Raw genomic sequence first — 12437 nt, 5'->3', positions numbered from 1 at the left:
GCATCAGGATTTCAACTGCAACCAGCACAGATGCAGAATTTACATCACCGGTTGCAAAACTGTCCTTTCACAGACCTGTTTACAAAGTTCTTGCATAGGGTTGACATTGCCCAGACTAACCCTCAGGCCTGTCCTAATTGCAGCTCCTGGGATCTCTGAGCAGACTGAAGGGCGGAGAACTTTGTTTCATGGAAATGAGCAGCCAGCTCAGCTAGTTCGATCAAGAGTCAAACAAGAAGTGGAATCTATTGGATAATCAAAACCAAATGCCACTCCCAAGAGTCTTCTGCTAAAGATGAGTCATCCTTTGCTGTTTTTTATGTGGCTGCGTTAAAAACCAATTTTGGGGTGTACACTGGTGAGCCCTCCATGGGCAGAAAACCCAATGGAGGCAATGGAAAGCCCATGCACGCGGGGGACTTGCAAGATCAAGTTCTTTGCTAGTACGCTGCAGGCTTACGAACAAGCAGCAAAGACTTCATGGCAAACCATACCTCCCTGTTCCATCACAGATCCAGAGCAAAACAACTGCAAGTTACACACTGCAAAGGAAGTACTATGAGGTACCCAGATGCTCTCAAAGCTGGCTTTCCCTTCACAGCTGGTGAAAGGAATCAATCCCATCAATCCCCTTACAACTCACCCCTTTTGTTCACTGCACCAATTAATTTAGCATTGGTGAAATGTACTAGGATGAATTCCCTGAGGAGCTAAGTACACTACTTATCCACAGAACATGTGTAACAGGCCTCCCTGCTCACACAGGATCAGGGACCACCACAGGAAAAGAACAAAGGTATTTAGGCTCTTAACTTTCACTGATTTCAAGGGAATTTAGAAGCCTAAATACCCTTGTGGATCTGTGCCTAAGTATGTTTTGTTTTATATTATCTGTTGCCTTTGTCTCCAGTTCCTCCTTCCCCCACTGCCCTGCCCCTTTCATATCACATTCATCATCAACTCCTTTTAAGCATTTCTGCTGAATTTAGTTGACTGTCCTCCTGCCCTGTTGCTTTTTATTATTGAATCACTAACACACATTGGAGACTTTTAAAAACACATTGGGAACGGGTGGGCGGGTTTCCCATTTCAAATTGCCACGGTCTGATATAATTTCAAAGGAAATGGACCTGATTTTCAGAAGCGTTCAGAGCCTGCAACACTGAATGAACTCAGTGGGCCTGATCCAAATTCCTATCAAAGGCAATGAGGAAGAAGGAAAGGACACCCACTAACTTCAGTGGACTTTGCATCAGACTCATCCAATGAAGTGAGCTGTAGCTCACGAAAGCTTATGCTCAAATAAATTTGTTAGTCTCTAAGGTGCCACAAGTACTCCTTTTCTTTTTTACTATGAGCTACAGATGCTCAGTATCTCTATCAGGCATCTTTCTACATACCTTTTTCTACCAAATCTATTGTCGTCTTTTTTCCTACAACAGTTGTTGGGTGGGTGGGTAGGTGGGTAGGGGGGCAGTTTTCTATTCTTAAAGAAAGCAAGCCTCCCTATCCATATTAGCAAGATCTCAAATGAATCCTGCGAGGTGCTGGGCACCCACAGCCTCTGTTGATTACCACTGGGAGTTTAGGATACTCAGCATGCTGCAGGACCAGGTACAAAGTGAAATCCATTTAAAGCCATTGCTGCAATTTGATGTCTATCTCCCTTCATCAGGTTCACACTTCAAAGGCCTGTTATACCACTTCAGTTTTTCAGCTAGTGCAACTGATAGAGGGACTAGGAGATTTTAAATTTCAATCCTGATGTGATAAGGAAGCTTCTTCATGAGAAAAATGACAGCAGAAATTGAGAGTTTGAAGGTCACAACAGACCACCCAAAATCATCCAGCTGTGAAGAGACACAGAAAACGAAGACAAGACAAAGCAATAAGTTAGTAGGGTTCAGATGGGCTAGAGTCTAGAGAGTTCTGTTATTGTTGGCTTCACTAACAGGTCATTACGAAGAGGCAGCTAATGGTAGATCCGTGGATCTGCTTCCATCAACACGCAAACATGGATGTGGCTTGAACAGCTGCATTTAGTGAGGACAGAAAGGAAGCAAAATAGGATCTTGTGAAGAGTTATGTGCAATGCAGACTATGATCTCATCAGCTCTCACTAGCTAAACAGGATGGGACAAAGATCTAGGAAAAACCCAGGGTGCTGCAGAAGGGAAGAATATCAGCTGCTGAGTCATTACTGAACCATAGACTCATACTTTAACGCTAGAAGAGACCATCATATTCATCTAGTCTGACCCCCCTGCGCATTGCAGGCCACAGAATCTCACCCACCCCTGTCTGTAATAGGCCCATAACCTTTGGCTGAGTTACTGAAATCCTCAGATCATGATTCAAAAACTTCAAGTTACAGAGACTCTACCATTTACACTAGTTTAAACCTGCCAGTGACCAGTGTCCCACGCTGAAGAGGAAGGCAAAAAAAACCCCCAGTGTCTGCCAATTTAACCTAGGGGAAATTTTTCTCTCAACCCCAACTATGGCAATCCCTGAGGAACTCCACTAGTAACCTCCCTCCAGCCTGACAACCAACACCTCAGCACGCCAACGGGCTCTCTAATGTTGGAGGTGCCTGCATTTGGATAAAATGCAAAACCACACTCCTGACCATTTGCAGTCATCAAATATCCCACAGTGCTTTCTGCAAGACTAGCGCTGTTAGCCCAGCCCGTGTAAATTCCACACGCCTGCTCACTGGCTACACTCCAACCCAGGGCACATAGACGGGGACATAACTCCTGTGTACACTCCCTGACAAAGAAGAGAGTTACATGTAGGCTGATGGTGCAGATCAGTAACAGAGGAGTATTAAAAAACAGAAAAGAAACCTGACCAAACACATTTCAATTATCTAAACCTGCCATTTGAAACCCAGGCCGAGTAGATAAGATTATAGGTAAAAGAAATCCAAATATATGGAAACAGGCCGATGCACAGCTACGAGACCCAAACGACCTTAGCTCTGCTCCTAGAGTGAATTCAGCATTCATCTTTCCCTCCTTGCTCCTGTCAGACCTACTTTGCAAGATATGGTATTTCTGATCAAGGGGTTCAATTCGTTTTGCAGCTCATTCACTATTTATCATTTGCCTGATGGTTCCGCCTAGAAGTCCCAGCTGGGGTCAGGGACCCACTGTCCTCAGCATTACACAAACACATGGTGAGAAAGATGCTCCCTACCCTCAAGAGCCTACCATCTAAACAGACAAAGGGTGGGAGAAATGAATTATCCCCATTTTACAGATGGGGAACCAAGACACAGGCCAGGTCTATGCTAGAAACCTTTGCCAGTACAGCAATGTCACTTAGGGGCGCGACTTTTTATATCGGCAAAATCCCTAGTAAGGCTAAGAGTAGACAGCAGAGGGGAGTGCACGGGTAACAAATACAATAGCTGCTATTTTGGCCAACACACGGGGGGAGGGGGGATGAACTGGAGATTATGAGAGCTGGAAACTGCTACAGCTCGAGCCAAAGAGCCCAGACTCTCTAGCTAGGGCTGTGACAGACTCCTATCCATTGTGGATCAGGCATGGGGATTGGGGGTCCTGCAATACACACTCAGCAGTAGGCTATACAAGCATTCCTCTGGGGTCCGTCCCCTCTGAAAAAGCCAAGCACTATAAAAGTGTTAATGGTACCTCACAGACTTTAATGCCTGAAGGGACCATTGCGACCATCTAGTCGGATCTCCTGTACATCACAGGCCACAGAACCTCTCCCACGCACTCCTGTAATAGACCCCTAACCTCTGGCTGAACTAATGAAGTCCTCAAATCATGATTTAAAGAACTCAGGTTATAGAGAATCCACCATTTACACTAGTTTAAACCTGCAAGTGAGCCAGGCCCCATTCTGCAGAGGATTCCTAGAATATCAGGTTGGAAGGGACCTCAGGAGGTCATCTAGTCCAACCTGCTGCTCAGAGCAGGACCAATCCCCAATTTTTGCCCCAGATCCCTAAATGGCCCCCTCAAGAATTGAACTCACAACCCTGGGTTTAGCAGGCCAATGCTTAAGGCAAAACCCCTCCAGGGTCTCTGCCAATCTAACCTGGGGGAAATTCCTTCTCGACCCCAAATATGGTGATCAGTAAGACCCTGAGCATGTTGGCAAGACCCACCAGCCAGACACCTGGAAAAGAATTCTCTGTAGTAACTCAGAGCCATCCCCATCTAGTGTCCCATCATCAGCTGTTGGATACTTGCTACTAGCAGTCGCAGCTGGGCCAAATGCCATCGTAGGCAACCTCATCATACCATCCCCTCCATAAATTTACCAAGCTCAGTCTTGAAGCCACCTAGGTGTTTTGCCCCCACTGCTTCCCTTGGAAGGCTGTTCCAGAATGTCACTCATCTCATGATTATAATGGTTAATTTCAAGCCTAAACTTGTTGATGGTCATTTGATCTCGTGTCAACCTAGGCGCTTGACTTAAATAACTCCTCTCCCTCTCTCTAAATATAACAGAGGGATAAATAGGAGAGCTCAACCATGTCTCCCCTCAGCCTTTGTTTGGTTAGGCTAAACAAACTAAGTTCCTTAAGTCTCCTCTTTTTAAGGTAGGTTCTCCAGTCCTCAGATCATCCTAGCATGCCTTCTCTGCACCTGTTCCAGTTAGAATTCATCTTTCTAAAACATGAAACACCAGAATTGCACACAGTATTCCAGATGAGGTCTCACCAGTGCCTTGTGTAGAGGTACTAACATTTCCCTCTCTCTGCTGGAAATACCTCACCTGATTTATCCTAGGATTGCATTAGCCTTTTTCACGGACACATCACTTTGGCGGCTTGTAGTCATAATGTGATCAACCAGACCCCAGGTCTTCCTCCTTCTCGGTCACTTCAACTAATACTTCCCCATCTTATAGCAAACATTCTTGTTAGACAGTCCCTAAGTGCATGACCTTTCACTTTGCACTATTAAATTTCATTCCATTTCTATTACTACAGTTTTCAAGATTGTCCAGATCTTCTTGTATGATATGCTGATTCTCTTCCATACTGACAATACCTCCCAACTTTGTGTCATCTGCAAATTTTATTAGCACACTCCCACTTTTTGTGCCAATGTCATTAAGGAAAATGTTAAATAAAATTGGTCCCAAGATCAATCCCTGAGGAACTCCAATAGCAGGTCTCTATCCATATCCAGATTGGACCCTCAGGGTCTGTAGCACACTCCAAGCACTATCCCAGTAGATCCTCTTATCTTTCTTCCCCAAAGTGATTTTGGCCCAAACAGATTGCATTTTATCCATTCCATCACTTCTGATATCTTTGCAGTCTCTCTCATCAATATACAATGCTATTCTATCACCTTTACTTCCATCTTTCCTGAACAGCACATACCCTTCAATACCCATACTCCAGTCAGGACTCCACCATATTTCTGTTACCCCTATAATGTCTGGTTTCACTTCCTGCACCTGTAGTTCTAGTTCCTCCATTTTGTTACCCATGCTGTTGCATTGGTGTACAGACATCTTAGCTGCTTCTGCTTGGCTTCACACAGATTCCTCGCCCAATGAGCACAGTCATTCTATTGCCCGTGTTGCCTACCTGACTATTAGCATCATTGGTATTGGCAATTTCCTCTTGAAGTTCATTCTCCTACCCTCTGTTGTTCCTTTCTCCACTGCTGTATCCTCCCTTACTTGATTTTCCTCCCACTCCATATTAAAATCAGGCATGGAGATTACATGAGCATCTCCCAACAGTCTCCCCCCAATTCCTAGTTCAGAACTCTTTTAATCAGTTATGCCAACCTCCATCCCAAACTGGAGTCCATCCCATGAGAACAGTCTTCTGTCTAAAGAAAAGGAGTACTTGTGGCACCTTAGAGACTAACAAATTTATTAGAGCATAAGCTTTTCGTGAGCTACAGCTCACTTCATCGGATGCATTTGGTGGACTTCATCGGCATCCGATGAAGTGAGCTGTAGCTCACGAAAGCTTATGCTCTAATAAATTTGTTAGTCTCTACGGTGCCACAAGTCCTCCTTTTCTTTTTGTGAATCAGTGGATTGTTTCCCACTCCCACCAGAATCCTCTTCAGCCTTGGGTCCACATCCCAGATCTTAGCTCCCAGCAAAGAGCACACCCTTCTGCTCTCTGGATCAGCTCTGGTGACAGGCCTGTCCATTCTTCTTAGTAGGGAGTAGACCTGCCTCTTCCTGATGTTGGTGCAATTCTCCGCCTTCCTCCTGTTCTTTCTAGCAAGTCCTCTTGTCTGCAGCAATAGAAAGTGTTATAAAAGTCCATCTAGTATTCGATAAATAGAGAATCTTCCATTTAAACGTAAGCCAGCAGTGCACAATTAATCTCACTTACCCAGTCACACTGGAGGAGCAGTATTAAATTTCAGCTTAAAAAACCCAGTCATGCAGACTGCTGCGTAATGTGCTGAAACTATGGTTACGATCAAAGCACACTTCTTTAGTGTCATTGATTATAACTCACGAGTCACATGCTGCTGTCATTCACCTTCATGCAACCCCATAAGAGAGGTCAATGGGCTTACAATGATGTAACTGTGGGAAGAAAGTAGCTTGGAATGTCACATGGACCACCGGTATGCGATCAGGTAATGAGAGACCCTATTGTGAATTGTGTAGGGTTTCTGAAGCCTCTTTGAAAGTTTGTTCATTGATGGTCTAAGCAACTTGGGAATCGCTGTACAGGAAAAAAACTAAGGTACTACAGGCTCTTGAATGCATGTTCACTATAATCCAGGAATATGACCAATCCGGAGAACATTTAAGGCCCCAGGGAGGTGTTGAAGGTTAAAAGTCATTTCTTCAGTCAGAAAGCTTCTTTCTGCTCATTTAAGTGGATTTTTATCTCAAGTAAATAACTGTAGTGTAGCACAGAAGATATTCTGATCACCTAACCGTATGGAAGAGCAAGGCAACAATCCAAACACTTATGGCCATAAATAGTGTCCTTGACTTCAAGGGAATTAGTGCATAAAGTTATGCAAACACTTAAGCATTTGCTTGATGAGGATCTTAATATGGTAGAGCCCCAATTTTATGAACACCAATCTGACAAGCAACCAATTACACGTACCATTTTTCCACTACAGGAAAAACAAAATGAAAAAAAATTGGCTCCCCACCTTTTCTGGGCTGAGCCTTTTGTGTTCCGCCTCCCGAGAGGCGCAGCATAGAATTTGGCCCTTTGTCTTTAAAAGACGCATTTCCTGAACACAGAAGCCCGACTCTTCCTTGCACACCTACTGATTGCACCGTACAGCTTACAAAACTAGTCACAAACCCCGCCATTTCTCTTTCCTCACCCTCACATTAAGAAAACCCTTACACAGCAAACATAGGGCAGGGTTAAAAGAACAAAGGTGCCTCCTTCTGGACAGTAAAAGACCCTTTTTCTAAGGTTATAGGACTAAATATTCATCCCTCCCATTGGCACTGTCGGAGCTGGAGATGCCCCCATTTTCAACAGTGCAGTTTTGCCCCCATAAATTAAATCCCCCATCACTGAATTGCCAGGAAAGAGCCAAGAATACAATAGGTGGCACAAATCTGTGGGAGCAATTTACTGTGGGCACAAAATCATGCTCACATATATGGACACTTGGTTTGAAAATGTTCAGGGGGAAAAATAATAAAATCTCTACCGTACTGATCTCAGCAGGGAGACAACGTCAATACGAGTGTAGCAAACACTTCTGCTCAAACAAACCAGGAAGTGAACACCAGGGCACATAAACTTGGACCCAGGTACAGGAAGTAAACACTCGTTAATAATCTACTGGGGCCCAAAGGACCCATTCAGCAGCTTGTTACTGCAGGTTTAGGTAATTGTAGCTCCACTTATCAAGTCTAATTCCTCCAGCACCAGAGGCTTGGTTGGCAACAACTTTGCTATGTATATTATTAGGTCACATTCTTTAGGCCATCTGATTCAATACAGGGTTGTGAAATAATCCACACATTGCAGCATATCATTGCACAGCTAGATCTACTCACTAAAGATGCCCCTTTCTGCTAAATAACTGTTGAATATTTCAAAACAACAATTACATACATAAGGCTCAATTCTGCCTTCAGCTGCTGAGGTACTATTCCCATGAGAAGGTCATTCGCTCTAACTTACATGGATGCTACTTCAGTTATTGTTCTCTGGTTTATTAACAGTAGTATTAATTAGTAACTATTAATTACGGGGGATGGCCTAGTGGCCCTAGACGGGGACTCGGGAGATCAGGTTCTATTCTCAGCTCTGCCACTGGCCTGCTGGGTGACCTTGGGCAAGTCACATCACCAACATGTGCCTCAGTTTCCCCATCTGTAAAATGGGGATTAGTGATACTTGACTTCCTTTGTAAAGCACTTTGAAATGTACAGATAAAGAGAGAGAGCTTCATATCTCTAAATAAAAATATCTATTCACCACTTCAGTACACCCACCCCCACCTCAAAAATCTGTAAAATGACCTAGAGACAGTCAGATTACCAAATCTCTATATGAAAAAGCAGTAGTTATACCACAGGGCAACCCAATTTGGAATCCCTCTGCACAGAGTGAAAGTTTCAAGGAACTTGAATGATAGATAACCCAGCGTTCATTGCTCCAACTCAGTTAAACATTAACAACACAGAGTGAACCCCTGCCCACGTTAATGCTACATTGAGGCACACAAAGATAGCATACAGAGAAGACCAAACCATGAGGATTGGAGGCATATCTAGAAACGAGGGCTGTCAAGCAATTAAAAAAATTAATCGTGATTAATCGCACTGCTAAACAATAACAGAATACCATTTATTTAAATATTGTGGATGTTTTCTACATTTTCAAATATATCGATTTCAATTACAACACAGAATACAAAACGTATAGTGCTTACAATGCAAATATTTGTAATAAAAAATAAATATAAAGTAAACAAACAGTATTTTTCACTTCTCCCATTACAAGTACTGTAGTGAAATCTCTATCATGAAAAGGGGAGGGATAGCTCAGTGGTTTGAGCATTAGCCTGCTAAACCCAGGGTTGTGAGCTCAATCCTTGAGGGGGCCATTTAGGGATCTGGGGCAAAAAAAAAATTGGGGATTGTGGTGCTTTGAGCAGGGGGTTGAACTAGATGATCTCCTGAGGTCTCGTACTACTCTGATATTTTATGATTCTAAAGTTAAACTGTCAAATGTAGAATTATGTACAAAAAAACCTGCATTAAAAAGGTAAAACTTTAGAGCCTACAAGTGCACTCAGTCCTACTTCTTGTTCAGTCAATTGCTCAGACAAACATGTTTGTTTACATTTTCAGGAGATAATGCTGCCTGCTTCTTGTTTACAATGTCACCTGAAAGTGAGAACTGGCATTCTCATGGCACTGTCATAGCCGGCGTCACAAAACATTTACATGCCAGATGCACTAAAGAGTCATATGTCCCTTTATGCTTCAACCACCATTTCAGAGGACATGGTTCCATACTGATAAGGGGTTCTGCTCGATAACTATTCAAAACAGTGTGGACCCACTCATGTTCATTTTCATCAACCAAGTCAGATACCACCAAGAGAAGGCTGATTTTCTTTTTGGGTGGTTCAGGTTCTGTAGTTTCTGCATCAGAGTGTTGCTATTTAAAGACTTCTGAAACCACGCTCCACACCTCGTCCCTCTTAGATTTTGGAAGGCACTTCAGATTCTTAAACCTTGGGTCGAGTGATGTATCTATCCTTAGAAATCTCACATTGGTACCTTCTTTGTGTTTTGTCAAATCTGCAGCAAAAGTGTTCTCAAAATGAACAACTTGTGCTGGGTCATCATCTGTGACTGCTATAACATAAAATATATGGCAGAATACAGGTAAAACAGAAGAGGCATACAATTTGTGGATCTAATTTACCTAGATTTCAGTAAGGCATTTGATACCGTGCCACATGGGGAATTATTAGTTAAATTGGAGAAGATGGGGATCAATATGAACATCAAAAGGTGGATAAGGAATTGGTTAAAGGGGAGACTGCAACGGGTCCTACTGAAAGGCAAACTGTCAGGTTGGAGGGAGGTTACCAGTGGAGTTCCTCAGGGATCGGTTTTGGGACCAATCTTATTTAATCTTTTTATTACTGACCTTGGCACAAAAAGTGGGAGTGTGCTAATAAAGTTTGCAGATGATACAAAGCTGGGAGGTATTGCCAATTCGGAGAAGGATCGGGATATTATACAGGAGGATCTGGATTACCTTGTAAACTGGAGTAATAGTATTAGGATGAAATTTAATAGTGAGAAGTGTAAGGTTATGCATTTAGGGATTAATAACAAGAATTTTAGCTATAAGTTGGGGACGCATCAATTAGAAGTAACGGAAGAGGAGAAGGACCTTGGAGTATTGGTTGATCATAGGATGACTATGAGCCGCCAATGTGATATGGCTGTGAAAAAAGCTAATGCGGTTTTGGGATGCATCAGGAGAGGCATTTCCAGTAGGGATAAGGAGGTTTTAGTACCGTTATACAAGGCACTGGTGAGACCTCACCTAGAATACTGTGTGCAGTTCTGCTCTCCCATGTTTAAAAAGGATGAATTCAAACTGGAGCAGGTACAGAGAAGGGCTACTAGGATGATCCGAGGAATGGAAAACTTGTCTTATGAAAGGAGACTCAAGGAGCTTGGCTTGTTTAGCCTAACTAAAAGAAGGTTGAGGGGAGATAGGATTGCTCCCTATAAATATATCAGAGGGATAAATACCGGAGAGGGAGAGGAATTATTTAAGCTCAGCACCAATGTGGACACAAGAACAAATGGGTATAAACTGGCCACCAGGAAGTTTAGACTTGAAATCAGACGAAGGTTTTTAAACCATCAGAGGAGTGAAGTTTTGGAATAGCCTTCCAAGGGAAGCAGTGGGGGCAAAAGATCTATCTGGCTTTAAGATTCTACTCGATAAGTTTATGGAGGAGATGGTATGATGGGATAATGGGATTTTGGTAAGTAATTGATCTTTAAATATTCAGGGTAAATAGGCCAAATCCCCCGAGATGGAATATTAGATGGATGGGATCTGAGTTACTATAGAAAATTCTTTCCTGGGTATCTGGCTGGTGAATCTTGCCCATATGCTCAGGGTTTAGCTGATTGCCATATTTGGGGTCGGGAAGGAATTTTCCTCCAGGGCAGATTGGAAGAGGCCCTGGAGGTTTTTTGCCTTCCTCTGTAGCATGGGGCATGGGTCACTTGATGGAGGCTTCTCTGCTCCTTGAAGTCTTTGAACCATGATTTAAGGACTTCATTAGCTCAGACATGGGTGAGGTTTTTCATAGGAGTGGGTGGGTGAGATTCTGTGGCCTGCGCTGTGCAGGAGGTCGGACTAGATGATCAGAATGGTCCCTTCTGACCTTAATATCTATGAATCTATGAATTCTCCCCCAGGAGTTCAGTCACAAATTTAATTAACACTTTTTTTTTTTTTTTTTTTTTTTAAACGAGCATCATCAGCATGGAAGCATGTCCTCTGGAATGGTGGCCGAAGCAGGAACAGGCATACAAATGTTTAGCATATCTGGCACGAAAATACCTTGCAATGCCGGATACAGAAGTGCCATGTGAATGTCTCTTATTTATAATGTCACCTAAAAATGAGAACAAACAGGCAGCATCATCTCCCGTAAATGTAAACGAACTTGTTTGTCTTAGTGGTTGGCTGAACACGAAATAGGATTGAGTGGACTTGTAGGCTCTGAAGTTTTACACGGTTTTGTTTTTAAGTACAGTTATGTAACAAAATACATTTGTAAATTTCACTTTCACGATAAAAAAAATCGCACTTCAGTACTTGTATTAGGTGAACTGAAAAATACTATTTCATTTGTAATCAGAAATAATATAACGTGAGCACTATACACTTGGTATTCTGTGTTGTAATTGAAGTCAATATATTTGAAAATGTAAAAAAACAAAAAATATTTAATAAATTTCTACTGGGATTCTATTGTTTAACAGAGCGATTAAAACTGCAATTAATAGTGATTCATTTTTTTGAGTTAACTGCATCAGTCAACTACGATTAATCAACAGCCCTGCTAAAAACACAGGAAAAGTCTTCAAATGGCACTCAGGACTACACTATAAAAGCTAAAGGACCCTATAGGATTTACACCCTTACTCAAGTAACCTGCTGGATCAGGGTCTAATGGGCAAGTCTGCAACAGTCTTGTAGGTTCAAGTTAGACCCTTCAGGCTTCTGTGAGAGCTCCGAGTGGGGGATGAAGGTAGGATCAGGCTCTTAACGAAAGAATGTTACACTGGAGTAAACCTGAAAGAAGAAAATGTTTACACAGAATATAGCTGGCTGGTTATTTTCCTGCCTCCCTCCGATACCATTGAAGGTTTCTGTGCTCTCATAAAGGGTTCTTTCTCCCTCACAGACCTGCTTCCCCTAATGC

General features: G+C 42.7%; 1 protein-coding gene across 5 annotated transcripts in view; it reads right to left on the bottom strand.

The window, feature by feature from the left end:
• Positions 1-12437, bottom strand: part of LOC119851757 (mitogen-activated protein kinase kinase kinase 3-like) — a 129607-nt gene that overhangs the window by 74789 nt on the left and 42381 nt on the right. The gene's annotated exons all lie outside the window — the stretch shown is intronic.

Source organism: Dermochelys coriacea, chromosome 2 (assembly GCF_009764565.3).
Source record: "Dermochelys coriacea isolate rDerCor1 chromosome 2, rDerCor1.pri.v4, whole genome shotgun sequence".
Lineage (NCBI taxonomy): Eukaryota > Metazoa > Chordata > Testudines > Dermochelyidae > Dermochelys > Dermochelys coriacea.
The sequence above is the reverse complement of the archived record's forward strand: the minus strand, read 5'-3'. Positions and strand labels throughout refer to the sequence as shown.